We start from the raw sequence: 13,057 nt of genomic DNA, 5'->3' as shown, positions 1-13,057 counted from the left end.
CAGAGTTAGAGATTTAATTTAGTGATGCTGCTCGGGATATTAACCTCGCTAATTACAACAGTGAGCTCCACGCTCGACCGTGGGGACGAAGCGTTGTGGACCTCAGGGCGATGAAAAGCACACAATTACTTTCGCTTTTATTCTGTGGGGAGTACAGGAGGGGAGGACGTGTTGTTTACACAGAGGCTTCCAAATTGAGCTCTTGTGTGAAAATTGTGTTATCACTGGGGAAGATGGGTATTTCGTGAGAATCAATGCATGTGAAAAGAAGGTTTTGGAGTTCAAATGGAAAATTCAATTACACGTAGTGTGCAATTTGTCGGCTGGTATTTGTAAATATTACATTTGGGTTTGTTGTTCCATGTATTTACTGTGTAAGCTTATTGACAGAACAGCAAAATACCTAACCCGCCTGTTTTTCTGTTGATGAGCTCAACTAAACCAAATCAGCTTTACTCAAATAGAAAGTTTTATTTGGTTTCATAACCGCAAAGACTGTGTTAGATATCTTTCATCCAGGAAATATCCTTATGTGCGCTGTTGTGTGTGTTAGTCAGAGGAAAGAACTGATTTTTGTGATTTTCGGAGGGAGGTGCAGTCGGCTAATCTCATAGTGAGAGAAAGTCATTTTGCTTATCAGGATAAACTTGTTTATTTTCTGTCTTTTTTCAATCCAGACTGCAATATGAAATTTAGTTAGTCGAATTTGTTTTTGGCACAAGTCCTGCAAACCACCACAAACAACTTGCATACAAAGACTGTATATTGTATTCTAAATATATGGACAGACAACGCAACCAAAAGTTCTTGTCATTTGTGTGATAGATGCAATTCAAAAATATGAAAACCAAATGGGAAAAATAGGAAAAGAAAGTAATCGGCTGTTTCCACGAGAGGCGAGGAAAAAGAAAAGTGAAAGCAGTGTGGCTCGTTTAATTCATTATTGTTTGGATTAAACCGAATTGTGAAGCGCTGCATTTATTCACAGCTCAATGCTCAGCACCCAAAATGTCAAAATTCAACACAAGAATCCGTTCCAGTTTTTAGGATTCTGTATACATAGAACATCTAAAGGGTCCTCTGAAGTATTTTTGGGTTCTTTGAAAATTAAATTCATTAAATTTCCCTTTTCCTCTCACTCTTCATCTCATAACAGGGTGGTATTTTTCATTTTATGCGTGTCTACGTCAGAATTTTTCACTTTTCTTCTTTCTTTTTTTCCATTGGAGAACAGAATCAAGTGATAGCTTGCCTGTGATCTTTTATTCATCCATTCGTCCTCCTCTCCTCACTCCTCGCCTCCGCACTGGGGAGCTTAGCATCTGACAGCCCTCGCTGAAAAAAAACCGCCAGCTGGAGTGACAACATGAGGAGAGGAAAGGGGAGGAGGAGGTAGGAAAGAAAAGAACAGGATAAAGGATAAGATGTGTGTGTGTGTGTGTGTGTGTGTGAGAGAGAGAGAGAGTGAGTCTGATGTGGACAGGAGGGCAGTCCGGGGCACGATGTGCTGACAGCAGCCCGGCCCTCAGAGCAGAGCAGAGCAGATGGTTGGGACAGGATCGACTGCGGCTCCAGATCAAAATCTCCCCACTTAAAAGTCACCAACTTTCAGGTTTCAGTTAACTTTCCCCATTTTTATTTTTGACACCATTGACTCCTCTTTATGAATCGTATAATTAGTTTAGATGTATATAGTTGGTAAATGAAACCACAACGAGGAAATGGTTGTTGGTGTCTCTTAAATACCGAAAAATAAAAATGTGACCTGATGATGGAGCTAAATCATCAGAGTTATTACGATTTCCCCTGGAAGGGGTGGGGGGGGGTAGTAATTAGAGTTGCATTGCCAATTCAATTCTGTCACATGCTGCACATCAGAAATTAATTTCTCTCCACGGGTCAGCAACTGATCTGTTCCTCTGCTCGTAATCGCATGTAGAGTTGATTTTCCTATTCACCTGTTATATGTTCCTGCATCACTGTGATGTCACTTCCTTTTCTACAAAGGCGTTAAAAGGACTGCCGCTTCTGTTTCCCAGTTCCCTTCACTGTTTAGACACACGTGTGCAGCTGTTGGACTGTTGTGCCCATTTCTCGTCGCTGTAACAACGCCTAAACAACCATGTTCGTTGGACAGACCCCCTTTAAATTTGAGTGTAGCCTTTTTTGTTTACAACCAGAGAGGTACTGCAGGAGTATGCGGCTGTAACACCACGGCAGAACTTTACCTTGATGTGTCTCTGGAGGATTGAAAAAGTAACACAAGCAAAGATAACAGCAAACTAACAGATAACAGAAACTCGATTTATTGACACGTCATTTGTGTTTTCATTAAACCTTTTTTTTTTTTTTTGGTTTAAGATTCACATTTTAAACACTTTACTGTGTTCTAGCAACACAGCTGCCGTGACCCTTTACCTGTGTTCACTCCCAGAAATGTGATATGAAACACAAGTACAGGCTGTCATATCAGCCGCGGGCATTGTGAACTGAGAACATGACGTCTAAGTCAGTTTACTGCCACAGACTAATCTCGTGCTCCTCATGAAGTTGTAACTACCTGCCAGCCACTCTCCCTCTCTGTCTGTCAATCTGTTTCTACCTTTCTGTCTTTCAATGGGTCTCTTCTTCTTTTTTTTTTTTTGCTTTCTTTCCCATCAATTCTGCATCTGTCGTTTTCACAAACTAGGTTGCTACTAGCATGGCAAGCAAGCATTTTTTTTTTTTTTTCAGGTACAGTATTCTACATTATCTGACATCTGTTGCACTGAACTGAAGAAAGCCAGTCACCTCAGATATGTCCGACCTTTTTCTGTCCCTCAGAGAGAACACACACACACACACACACACTGTGCTCCAAGTTGCCATGGCAATGTGGCGATAAGGAGTTATGATTGAATGGTCAAGTTTGATCGCCACAGTGCGCTGCATAACCATGATTCAGATTTGACATCGCAGACTAATTATTTCTGGTGAGCGCTGCGCCAGAATGAGCTTCCTCTTCGTCTGTGAGCAAATTATCAGTCCTCATATTCAAAAGCTGCGATGTTTTCCTTTTTTAGAAGCATCCTGTGTTGAATAGATATCTACAATGGCAAACAGTGTACACAGCTTGGCTTGGTGAAGTGGAGAGAGCGAGACTATAAATACAAATCTTCGCAGGGACATTATATGGAGCACCACAAATCAGACATTACGTACAAATATAAAACTTGTGCTCTTGAAGTTGTGTTGAAGAAAGATCAGGCATGTTCACTGACACAACATGAAACAGAGCCAATGTGCAAGTGAAAGGAAACAACGCTTTCTGAATGTCAGAGTAATGATAGACTAAGTATTTGAACCCTGCTGTGCCATTTGGGGTATCTCTCTAATGGTTAACTTTTTGTCAGCCACCAACATTCATACTTTAAAGCCTGTTTCCTCATACATACGCGTGCACACACACACACACCTATACAGAGCCCTCACTCACAGTGTTTACTCAATAAATATTGGCAGCTTTACCAAAGATCAGACCTCAATACAAACCATTTAGGAGTAAAGTTACAGAACAGGAACATTTTTTATTTTTTTTTTTCATGCTTGTTTTCATGTCAAATAACAGAGGTGGAGAACGGCATAAAATCTAAATGGATTAAATATCTCTACTTAAAGGCAATCTAGGTCAATTATTTCAATCATTTATATGTAAAATAATGTTAAATATTTCCCTAAAATGCATTTCTCAACATGCAACAACAACTTGTGAACTCCTGAAAAGCCGTTAGTAGTCCGTCACAAAACCTATTCAAACCACGACGCTGTATAAATCCCTCCCTTACATTTTGAAGGTACAGTGCCTGGCATTGCTCTTTTCACTGTTTTGCATTTGTTCAAGTGCAACAATGAAGAGAGCGACGCAGAGTTTGCCGCACATTGATGAGAATTGATGCCATAAGCATTATTTTCTTCAGCTACAACGATATGCACTTAGTTTTACTGACTGCAAAGACATCCTGTGTCCTAAGTAGATTAAATTCTATTTCCCCAAGAGATGTGTTCGTTACTGAAATAGAATCAACACAGCCTGAGCACCACATGGGTTCACTAGGCTCAACTTTAACATTTAATGAAGAACATGCGTACAGTGACAGCCCTGTAGATGGAGAGTCAACCTTAGAGAAGTCAATAAGCTCTCAGACGCCTGCATATTTAAACGCCTGTACACAACCCAGCCACATCTCATATTTTCTGATCCTAAATGGCCCTGATTTGCTACAACCAGTATTTACAGGTGAAAGCACGTTTTCTGATTTAATTATTTTGTGCCTGGAGATCTGTAATAGTATTATGTTGTGCAGACTAAATGATGAATGACTGGGTGCAGTCTGTCCTTGCATATACAGGGAGAAAGAAACATCAGAATCTGCCTCAGGTTGAGGGAAAGGACAAACACAGAAAGCTAAATATTAGTGGCTAACTTCTTTGTCAGGTTTGTGTGAGTCACTGAGAGATAAGCAGAGCCACACATCCTCTGTCTGTATATGTGAACTAGTGCTGCTGATGGCGCCGAACAATGGAGCAACTATATGTATATCTTCTCCACTGAGCATTTTCTTTCTGCTGTAGAGTGTATTTTTACATAAAGCAGATCTATCTACTGTCTAAATCAGAACCTTTGATCGATTTCTCTGCCCTCTGCTTTGTTTCAACTCACCAGAGTTCTGGCAAAATCTCATTCTCGTACGCATCACTAAGCTTTAGAGTTGCATGGCATGTCTTTTCTCCAGCTATCCAGCCCAAACATCTGTGTGTGTGTGTGTGTGTGTGTGTGTGTGTGTGTGTGTGTGTGTGTGTGTGTGTGTGTGTGTGTGTCTGTCTGTGTGTGTGTGTGTGTGTGTGACTGTTGTGTGTGTGTGTGTGTGTGTGAGTGTCTGTGTGTGAGTGTCTGTGTCTGTGTGTGTGTGTGTGAGTGTGTGTGTGTGTGTGTGTGTGTGTGTGTGACTGTTGTGTGTGTGTGTGTATTCTGTTGGATGATGGCTCATGCTCATATTGTCCAATGATTTCTTGGGACCATTTCTTCTTTGCATGCCTAATTGTTTCTTCACATGCAGGCTACTGTCAAATCAGAGGAACATTGATCCTTCTGAAAGATTATTCTCATTATTGGTGTAGTTTATGTAGTAATTTAATGCAATGAGGCCATTTTTAGGAGCACCGATGTATCAAAGTATCTATTCCCAGTTTCCCCGTTTTTTGTTTTTTTTTTTGTTTGTTTGTTTGTTTTTAATTATTATTATTTTTTTTTTTTTTATGAATGGGTTTGAAAGTAAGTTGTTTTCTATCATGTATGATGAATGAAAGTAAGGTAAAGTTCAATCCACTCATTCATTTAATTACGATTGTTTTGAGCACAATAATAGTGCTGCCTTACAACATGATTGATTTCACCACTTACGGTAGCTTTTTAAGGGCAACTGACTCATCTAATGCTAACTTAATGCGATTAAGGTCCCAAGGGGATGTCAGTCTGAGGAGTGAAGAGTGAGGAATTGTGGGAGATGGTGTTCAGCATAGCTTTCCTTTTGCCCGTGGAATAAAGGAACAACCGAGGTTTGACTGTTCACGGATGGAAATAATTGTGTTGGTTTTGTAACTTGTATTATTATTATACTTGTGTTACTGTGACACCTTCTGTGAGTTTTTTTTATATTAAATATTATATATGATATGATATATTTACTATCACAGTTTAATATAGCTGTCTGTAGCTTTACGAAGACATCCCTGGTCCTAACAAACAAAGTCAATGTAAAGTAAAATCAACTTTATTGTCCCCTGAGGGAAATTCGTTTTGGGCACAGTGTTGCATTACTTTGCTCATTACCTCGCCCCTGCCTTTTAAGAGATATTGGGGGATTTACAAACGATGATTCAACATCTTCTTTCTTGGTGAAATTGATGCCAGGGAATCACATATAGCTCCGTCTTTGTAACTCTGCCAAGTAAAATGCACATACCTGTTCCTGACTCAGTGCGTGAACGTAGTTTTAGTAGTGAATGTGCACACCGTTTTCTGCACCCAGCCTCAGACTAAGCAGAGCTGAAGCCGAGGATGTGTTTCTCCTTGTCAGGCGATCCATGAAGCTGGTTTCTATGTCTCTCTCTGCATGCCTGTTACGAGCACATGAACTAGATGTCACCTGTAGTTACTGTGATTTCTTATTTCATGGGTTCATCAGCTTGCAACACATTGGTTGTGTCTGTGGTAGGAAAAGCTCTGACAGTCTTTGCAGTGCCATAATGCTGTAATTTGTTCAGAATTTGGCTGGATACAATATCACTGCTATCTTCTGTAACGAAGGGAAAAACTGAAGTTTTTGTTTTACCTCTGAAAAATACAGAGCAGCAGAACCCTTCATCAGAGATTAGTGGCATTAGTAGTATTTGCCATGTTTGTGAGCATTATGTTCCCTCCGATCATCCATATAATGTATATTTTCTCTAATCTGAAATATGTAGACTGATGTCTCCGTCCAGTACATAACCAACAAATGCTACGTATGTAAAGCTCTGGTCTCTATGACAACAGGAACATTTTGTCCCTTCATTTCTCTGATGCTGTGGGAGTCATAGATGTACTGTATGACTTTGCAGAATCACTGCTGTTTAAAACTGCTATTTTAATTTTTTTTGACAGCGTGTGTTTGTCTCCTCCCCCTGCGATTAAACATTTTGTCTATTTAAGGTTTTCATACACGCAAAGGGATGCATTGCGGTCATCCAGCAGTGTTTTCCCTGACAAAATCTTACTTGCTGACACTAATGTTGTTTTACTCGATTGTACCCAGCATGCTTCTTTGGTAAAAAACATTTTGAATATTTAATAATGTTTCCCTTAAATATATTACTGCTGTTACTGTACTATATTACTGCAGACTACTGCACATGCCACTATCAACCTTTAAGAAACAAATGCATTCGCTAGATTATCATCATCTGTATCATAACCATAGGCATTATCCTTCAAATTCATGATCCCTTTAATTAAGTTGATGTGAAAAGACTCCAGTGGGTCTTTAAAGTGTCAGGTGAAGGATGATAAAATCAATAGGTATAAATAATAAAATTACCAAGGATCCGAATCGCACTAGACCAGAGTTCAGACAATTAAAGTGTGAAATCACAATGATGAGTGGGTCTGTGTATCAGACTACAATAAAGCGAAGCTGAATGGTGCTTTCGAGAAACCCAACAGACACTTGAATAACAGCAGGACAACAGTGGAAGGGAAGAAATCAGATATGCAGGAGTGGCAATAATTAAAAGCTGTTAAAGCATCTTTAATAACATGAAGAATATGAGACAGGAGAAAAAAAACACAACTCACATTTATACAAGACATTTGACCTGATGATTGCACAAGAGGAAATGTTAAAGGATTAAGTTATTATTAATTTAGTCGGGGTCAAAAGGACCGGGAGGGTTCCTGGGCCTGCGCCTCTATTTGAAGCAACTTTTCAAGCAAGAAACTGGATTAACAAAGTTCAGTTGAAATGGCAATCATGGTTTGCCTGTCTTGCCTCTGCACACGTGCACCTGGGTATGAGGCCGTTGTGTTATAATCTGCCCAGGAGGACCTGCATCGAATTTCATGACAATTCATGCAATAGATTTCAAGACATTTCACCCAAAATCAGTGATGCCACTCTGAACGGGCCATTGCAGAAGGAGACAAATCCGGGGATCGCCAGAATAATTCAAATTTAAGCTTTGGCATTTTCGTGGCAATCTCTCCAATATTCAAAAAATGATCCAAAATAAGCAATTACCTTTTTAAAGTGTTTTTTTTTTTTTTTTTTTGCGACTTCACAATCTGAAATCAATGCTTATTATAACAAATTGTCTCATGAGGATGTAGGATGTAGAGTCACAAGCTCGCAGTCATCAGAACAGGCCAAATGGTCGTTGCAGTGTCCTAAAAAGCTCCAGCTGCTCGAACAAAGCCTGGGGTTCGTGCAGCTGGTTTCCACTCACCTTATAATTAGTTGTCTAAAGCAGAATGGCACTGATTACCATGTTGCACATGGCAACTATTAGTCAACTGGGCGACTGGATAGTGATCAGCGTGGCAAGTCTTTGCTGATAGGTGGACCTTCTGGAAATGTTTAGGATGACTCGAAATAATGAAGCAGTTATAAAAAGAAAGTGCGTTAGCTACTTTGCAAACTGACAAATGGTGGCGATGTGAACATCTACCTTGGATCAGTGAATTTTCATATTTGCTTCCAGCTAATGTTGTCATTGGAAAAGAACGGCTCTCCGTCCTGATTATTCACTGACTGGAGGTGGGAATTCTCTTTAATTCACTCAACTTTAATGTTTGCAGGAGATTCATATTGTTCCAAAAACAAAACATTAAGCATAGACACATCCTGTAAAGTGTGTATTGCCATCATTAGCTCTGCAGTGACCAGGAAATAAGTCATAGTGGCGAAAACAGAGACATCAATGAAACACTGTATTAGAATAAACAAACCTCCCCTGAATATGATACTGGGGCAACAGCTTGATGTCCACTTCTCTGTTTTGTAATTATTTCGTGTCCTGCTATCCATCTTTCTGTTTTCATTTCCTCACACTGAGGTAGTTGTTTTTTCAACTGGAAAAGTGACGTGAGACAAATGTGTCTCGTTTGCTGAACCCGCCTGCGTTCCTATGTTAGTATTTCATGAACTATCAGAGACACATTCAACCATAACCTCCTGTGTGATGGTCCAGATAATGTCCACAGAATACAAAGCAGAAGCTTGAGCCAATTATTCCCTCATGTTTGCAGTTTATGTATTTTGGCTTTTGTCGTGTGTTTTTGGAATTTGAGAAATTAAAGCTGCATGACGGTTGATATTTAGACGGACTGGAATTGAAATGCTGATCGTGAGTATATTCTAAAACGTTAAACTGGCACCAAGGATCGAATCTGTCGGCTTTGAAAATTTTGAAGATTTCCGTCTGGTTTGGACAGACAGTGGTTGCCCTGGCAACAACAACTGCAGTGTAAAGTCCATTAAGTGGCACAGCGAAACTAATCGGCATGGGAAACTCAGGGATGGAGTCACTTCATGCAGAGCTGGAGGATAAACCGCTGTAACCAGTAATATTTAATACCTATTGTCTTGCTTGTCAGCTGGGAAGGTGCCAACTGGGCTTATTTTCCCTCCAATGCAGTGCACTATTGTACAGTACTTAATCCAACTAGGAGTTATTAAAACTTAAAAAAATAAAGATTTCTGCGCCCATCACCTTGCTTGCAGTCAAAGAAATTGCCATCTTATTTTGTAATTTTAAAAGCCTGCCTCGTTGCTCAAGTATTTCCTCCATTTTGAGGAGGAATTGAGCCAATCGCTGTGATCTTCTTCTGGGATCGGCTGACCAGGTGATCAGGGTTTAATTTGAGAAGTCACCCGCAGCGTGTCTTTTTCCGTCCTGCCACAAGTATTTTTTCCACGCAGTAGCGGGTCACAGTGAAAGCATTTGGATTTGTTGCTGTGTCAACAGGTGTTCAGTTAATGAATCTTCAGCTAGCCGCTCACCTCAGTATCTCAAACCTTTATCTTTTATGTGGTAAGCTACTGTTTTGTAGTCTATCAATAGCATAAATGTTAGAACATGGTAAAAAAAAAAAAAAAGTATAATCAAACACCTTGTCACTCTCGCGAGCACAAAAATCTCCCCTACTGAGACTCATGTCCATGATTTGTCATTTTCCTCTCCCACACTAGTGAAAGGACCCCGTGATGACATGTGCCATCCATTCTGAAACATTTCAATGAACCGCTTTTTCCTTTTTCTGACAACCTGCAATTATACCAGCATGTGCCGAGAAATCAATTCATACTGTCAGATGCACATTAAAGGCAATCAAAAGCTTTTGAAAAGACCTGTGAACGAACAAAATGGCGGCCCAGCCCCCATACTGCAATACTGACTGCAACGGCTTCACAAAAAGCCTCCGACAGACCATTTAAGCATCATGAAGTCACTATTTACCACAAACTGTAATTCTCAAATTACTCTTAATGACTTGAGAATGAATTGTTGAAGTTAGTCAAATTGAATAATCTGGTTAGCAACCACTTTTATGAAAGAGGAAATAACTCTTTGTTTGCGCAAGAAACCCAAAGTAGCTTTAGATGCATTTCTGTGGTGTGAAATAGACCAAATGAGACCATATGCAACACAAGGAAAATCCTCTCACACTGTAATGTTTAACAGTTATTTTTCACTCATGTCCCACGAAATTAAGTCCAGATTTTCCATAACACATCCTGCAGCTTCCCACTAACTCAATATACTTGTTTTTAAAGAGGAAGGAAGAAGATGAGAGTCCATAAAGGACAACTGAGAATTTTCCATCAGCCTTTTGCTTGTTTCACCATCTGCCGCTGCGAGAAAACATTAGCTCTGTCTGTGCTTGAATATCAGAAGCCTCCTTCGTCCTCTTCCTCCATTTTTTTTTTTTTTTGTGCCATGAAGTAATCAAGCAGACTTCCTGTGAAATCTTATCTCAGCTGCAGAAACAGAAACCAGTTGAAGCTGCCAGCCAGCTCAGCAGCAGTCCCTTTGTTCATGGTTCCTATGAAAATATTTCTAAACTAATGGTCATTTTTTAGGTTTTGCATTTTCAGTCTTAAAATCTGCAGAGGGGACCTTTTTAAATATTTAACTGCATGATTGTACAGAAAGAGACTGTGGAGGAGGAAGGAAACACTGATGCAGTGTAGCAGCAAAGGTCATTAAGACAAGGGTGACCTTGGCAGGCCTTCATCATTGTTCACATTCGGAGAAAATACCTCGCTTTGACCTTAATCAAGAGGATACTAAAACTACCAGGAGCGTGATATTTCAAGAAGGAATCTATCCAAAGCAGTTATTCCTTATTTAAAGTACAGTCAAACTGGATTTCATGGGTCAAGCAGTCCAAGAAGCTTCTAGCTGAAAAATGTATCTGTATTTTTTAAGTTGCATAAACAAAGTGCAGCATTTATTAATAGCTGCAGAGTTAGATTGAGTGTGAAGATGGATGGTGGATATAAATCTACAGCTCTTGCTCTGTGGTTCCAAAAAAAAGGATATATATATATGGGGCTCCGCTGCCGGCAGTGTTTTGTAGTCTACAACTCAACGACGAATAAACAATATTTCCTGAAGTGATGCATCCCGACCTCAGCGATGGAGTTGATATCCTTTCTCACACCTGTGGTCTTACTAATCCAACAAATTCTTTAAAAGGTCAGATGGGCGTTTCTTGCCACGGTGGATGTATGTTATACATAATGATCAAAACACAGAGAGATGCTTGAAAACCTTTTTTTCCTGGACATGTACTCGGCGCTTAGTACTTTAAAGGTTTACGATGCTTCTTTATCCCAGGTTGTTGTACAAAGTTTGTCAAAAGATTTTGATTTTGACATCTAATAAAATTTTGGCTAAACTAACAGTTGGCGCAACTCAAAAATTCTCATTGAAATTGTTTGTTTTGTTTGTTTTTTTTAATCCATTTTTACAGACTTTCTGGCTTCCCCTTCCTCTGCTGTTACTCGTGTGCATAGCTGATTGATTAATGTCCACCAAGTGAGACACTCAGTGGGAGACAGATATGTGGGAGGAGAATGAAGAGGGGATGCGAGGTGAGGATGAGGTCTTGGCCGGTCCCCCACAGTTTGCTCTTTGAGATCAGGTGGGTAGGGGGGCTTTAGCACTCAACCACTTGTTGCTTTCCTCCCACATTTAGTCAAAGATTGAGTCTCCCTGGATAGCCAGCTGTCTGACTGGTGCGTGACAGCAGAGCAGAGTCGGGCAGAGTCGGGGAGATGTCCTGTGGAGATCCTCGCTTAGTTGCAGAGCAGTCGAACGAACACACCTTCAAGAGGCTGTGTGTTACATCAATAAAGCTGCAGAAGAAACAAACACACTCCTGTTCTGTGGACATTCTCTCAAATCCCTGCAATATCTTTCCAAATACAAAAGCAGGTTTACGCTGTCATGTGGGCCGTGTAATAGTTCCTCAAATGCTGGCGATTTCAGACATTTCACCCCACTAGAAAGTGACCTTGAACAGTTGGGCATTTGGACATTGTTCTGGACATTTCTTCCCTCACAGTTAGATGAGACTATTCATACTATTACTGACTATGCACACTAAATATGATCAGCCAAAGTGACCTCCAGGGGCCGGGCATACCTATTCATTGCCCTTTAAGCTTAACGTTTTCCAGCGTTGTCTCTATCACATCTTTCTCCTGTTAACGTTAGCATGCTAACCATCCAGTCCCGTTTTCACCTTGTGTGGCTTAGAGAAAACCCAAAATAAATTCAAACTTGTGCGCCCAATTGTTGTTTTTTTTAAATTGCTGGAACATGTAGTTCCACCCTGGAAAAAGAACGGTTCAAATAAATCATTAAAAAGCACAAAATTAATGACATTCATAAGTGTATGTAAACTTCTGACCGCAAACCTATATCAGACATTTTTAGCTAGACATTTGATTGAAAGGACTTCTTCAAAAAAAATAAAAAAACGCAGGGCCGCAACATCTAGTAATGTTAGAGAAAGATATTTTATGTCACTGTCACTAAATCTGCACGGCGGCATAGCGATTATTTGGTGACTCTAAATTGTCCGTAGGTCTGAGTGAGAGTGTCCAGGGCCTGTCCAGGGTGACGCCACCCCCACCCAGTGTGAGCTGGGATTTGCTCCAGCAACCCCCGCGACCCAAAAATGGCTAAACATTAGAAGATGAATGATGACAGTATTATGTCAGTGATCAGCTGCAGTGTTTGGTTGAAATCTCAGGGTGCAGACGGGATTTAAGAGCCAGGAGGTTTCTGGTTTGACCTTTGACACTGACTGACATTTCAGTTATGGCCCCCACCGTCAGGGTCACGGTGTCCTTGGGTAAACACCTGATACTCTGAATTTATCATTTTACTCTATAAGCAATATGAAGACACCCGCTGTGATATTTTGGCAAAATTGAAATAAAATAGCTCTTCTGCTCGCACACACAGATGT

General features: G+C 40.3%; 1 protein-coding gene across 3 annotated transcripts in view; it reads left to right on the top strand.

Annotated features, from left to right (window-relative positions):
• adcyap1r1a (adenylate cyclase activating polypeptide 1a (pituitary) receptor type I) overlaps positions 1-13,057 on the top strand; it is a 40,011-nt gene that overhangs the window by 1,426 nt on the left and 25,528 nt on the right. The gene's annotated exons all lie outside the window — the stretch shown is intronic.

Source organism: Echeneis naucrates, chromosome 17, assembly GCF_900963305.1.
Source record: "Echeneis naucrates chromosome 17, fEcheNa1.1, whole genome shotgun sequence".
Taxonomy (NCBI): Eukaryota; Metazoa; Chordata; class Actinopteri; order Carangiformes; family Echeneidae; genus Echeneis; species Echeneis naucrates.
Note: the sequence above shows the minus strand (reverse complement) of the source record. Positions and strands in the feature narration are given on the sequence as shown.